Source organism: Austrofundulus limnaeus, unplaced genomic scaffold (assembly GCF_001266775.1).
Source record: "Austrofundulus limnaeus strain Quisiro unplaced genomic scaffold, Austrofundulus_limnaeus-1.0 Scaffold32, whole genome shotgun sequence".
Lineage (NCBI taxonomy): Eukaryota > Metazoa > Chordata > Actinopteri > Cyprinodontiformes > Rivulidae > Austrofundulus > Austrofundulus limnaeus.
Genome location: NW_013952434.1, coordinates 2,701,829 through 2,705,058, shown reverse-complemented (window position 1 = coordinate 2,705,058; position 3,230 = coordinate 2,701,829). Strand labels below are relative to the sequence as shown.

The following is a 3,230-nucleotide window of genomic DNA, read 5'->3' as shown; positions in this document are numbered from 1 at the left end:
TATTTATATAGTCTATATATGATGTCAGTGTGTGATACACTAGATGTGAAATAGCAGCAGCATGTTCAGTTTTAGTAACCAACAAGCAACTATTTTAAGCTACAAATACTGTAAACATGATTCAAAATGGGCTACAAATGTGCATGTGCGTGTGCCCCGCCATATTCATAATCACTATCAAAAGGATAAGTTCAACGTGACGTGCTATCTCACTGCTAAATATAGTTCGACTGGAAAGTACAGTGTTGCTGCAGGCCCACACTTCTCTCTCTCCACTTCTCTATTTCTTCATCTGTGCCTCCTTTTTTTTTTTTTGTCGACATGGGACTTAGTGTAGGTGTGTGTTTGCATGCGAGTCTTTGCATATGTGAACACTGACAGGGGCTGACGCTGCTTAACTCACTCACTCAAAAAAAAAAAAAAAAGAAAAGAAAACACGTGCACAAATATAATCAGATACTGAAAGATGAGTTAGTGGAGCTGGGAGTGGGGGTGAAAGATGGAGAGGTTGAGGAAAGCAGAGAGAGAGAGAGAGGGAGTTCTGGAGATAGACAAATGACTGTGTGAGAGAAAAAATAAATAAAAAAGAGTGAGTATTTTTCAGAAAACAAACTCCTGGGCAGTGTTGCATGACTTGCACTTTCTCACCCCCTCAACAGCCCCTGAGGATGAGGGAGGCTGGAGGGGGTGGGGGTGAGAGTGGGKCAGACTGAAGAGAGGAGAAGAGAACAAGAGACGAGAAGTGCTCCAGGACAGCAGGGGAAGAAGAAAGACAAGCTAGTACTATTATGAGAAAAAACTAGGGCAGATGCAGAAAGAACATAAACATGATATACAAGCATTTGAGACTCACATGAACAAATAATGACTCTCCATCGCCCCAAATACACTCCTGTGAAGTCTACTTACCAGCGTAGCAGGAGTAGCCCACTTCTGCAGCATGCTTTTTCTCACCCTCTCATTCCTTTGCTCCTTTAACTTCACTCCTCCTCTCTCTGCTCTGCTCTGCTGTGTCCCTTAGCAAAGCAACAACAAAGTAAAAACGTCCTCTGTCTCCCTCTCAAGTGGAAAATCCTACACAGACTTGGGGGACACTTGTGCCACAAACTGCTCCTGGTTTTTTTTTTTTTTATACACTCATCCAGCAGCCTTCTCCTAAATCCTGACAGCGAGGCAGGAAGCTCCCTCACTACTGCTGACATGCAGCACTCAGGTGATCACTCTCTCCCTCTCTCTCCCTCTCTAACTGGTAGTGCACACCCACGGGGAGGGAGTCCCGCATGCAGAGCTCCAACGTGTATTATGCAAGGGGCTGAACACAAGCCAGAGCTCTCACACTGTCTGCCCTACACACACACACACACACACACACACACACACACACACACACACACNTATTTATCCGAGTATAGTACTACCCCACAACTTTATGGATGATTTTATGGATTTAATTTTACGTATTATACTTGAATAAATACGGTACATATTTTATTTATTTTTGTGTACATATATCATCTTTCCATGAATGTTGTACTGCCTCCAGGGTTTGTTCAAAATCGATAAAAATAAATAAAAAAAAGGAATTGATGGATGACAGGCCCATCATACTGTCATTTGTGTGAAAGTTATTTTCACTAAAACAGACAAATCAACACTAAAAATGTCCTCTAACACATTAGTTCATCAGCAAAGTCAATAAAATCTCACAAAATAAAAAATACCAGAGTCACTTCTAATATTTTTGGTCCAAATAAAGATATAAAGTCATAAAATCTTAATTAGTGGTTCAATTGAAGTAGAAGRTGGAGACATTGCAAATGTTTGCTAATACTCATATTTTAATGTTTTTCTTCTTATAACATTTAAAGCAATATGATGATTTATTCATATCCTTGTTTGGTGTCAAGCTGCTCTTTGTTTATGTTCTGAATTACTGAACAGACTGTGGCTGAATAACTTGTCCAAACAATGCGCCAGGTTAAACAGGTCACATTAGCTGCAGTTTAACTCCCGTATACGTGCTGTAAAAACCTAAGCAGATGCACAACATCAAACATTTTAAGAGAAATATCAACAACAGCAAGAAGAAAACAACCTCACAGTGCAAAGGTTTTTACAAAACGCCCCTTTAGTACTGGTACTCTACTGAAAACCACTTCATATCAAAATAAATTCTAGTGTTAAATACTGAGCAGAAGTCTTGAGTCATCACTTATTTATTTATATTTTACTTCCAGCAAGACAGACTTTTGGTTAGGTGGTTAGTCAGTGGTCTCCACATTTCTTTAGGCTTTTTCAAGGTCTTTTAAATTTTATTTTTGTTTTAAACTTTGGAAGCTGTTTCACTCATTTTTGAACCATTACTCCAGATGGATGTTTTTCTTGTTTTATTAAAGCCACTTTAATTTGATTTATGAATCTTAAGTGTAAAGGGCTCCTGAACTCAAGTTTTCAACTGGTGTTTTGTCGCTACACAACATATTTTAAACTGGACATTTAGCATCTTTTTCTTTCAGAGCCACCAAATGCTCCCATTTCTTTGGTTACATTTTTTAAAWATTCATAAGAGTTTGACATAAAATAGAATTTAGCACCAACTAGGTGAAGTCTTAAGTAAAACTGTCAAATAAAATCCTGACATWTGATATATGATCAACTGAAAGACAATGAAGCTACTTTTTTTTTCTCAGATGCCTTTTTTTTGCCTGATATTTCTTTAAAGGAGACATAYCCTGCTTTTAAATTCATTTTTCCASATCTAAATCATTCATTTGGGGTCTATATAAAGTGGAACTGAAATACTTTGGTCTGAATTCCTCTTTATTGTAACTCTGTAAGCCCCTCTTTCACCCTATGAGATGAAAGGTGTGTCTCAGATCAACTCGTTTTGAAGCTGTCTCTTTAATTCCAAACAAGACACTTCACCCAAGTGCAAAACAAAATGTCCTGAACAGTTAATTAAGTGGATTTTGCATTATATGTCCCCTTTAAAAGATTTACTTTAAAATGTTGCAAGAAAATGTGGCTATTTGGACGCAAAATATAAAAGAAATTAAGGTTTGTAAAGGGTAAAACTTTTGCACGCTTATTTATATTAGCAAAGAAAGAAATTCCAATTCTGCTTGGTAGGTCAATAATAGTCAAAGTATGAGTTGTTGTGTAAGTGAACTATGTGAATATATGCGTGTGTGTGTGTGTGTGTGTGTGTGTGTGTGTGTGTGTGTGTGTGT

At 37.8% G+C, this 3,230-nt stretch overlaps 1 protein-coding gene across 4 annotated transcripts in view; it reads right to left on the bottom strand.

Annotated features, from left to right (window-relative positions):
• atxn1a (ataxin 1a) overlaps positions 1 to 3,230 on the bottom strand; it is a 105,039-nt gene that overhangs the window by 14,129 nt on the left and 87,680 nt on the right. Inside the window, exon 1 of one of the 4 annotated variants that reach the window (XM_014005868.1) lies at positions 910 to 1,388. The exons of the other annotated variants lie outside the window; for them this stretch is intronic. The gene's annotated coding sequence lies outside the window, so the exon portion shown is untranslated. Of the gene's footprint in view, positions 1 to 909; positions 1,389 to 3,230 lie in introns of those variants that run through there. 4 annotated transcript variants of the gene reach the window in all.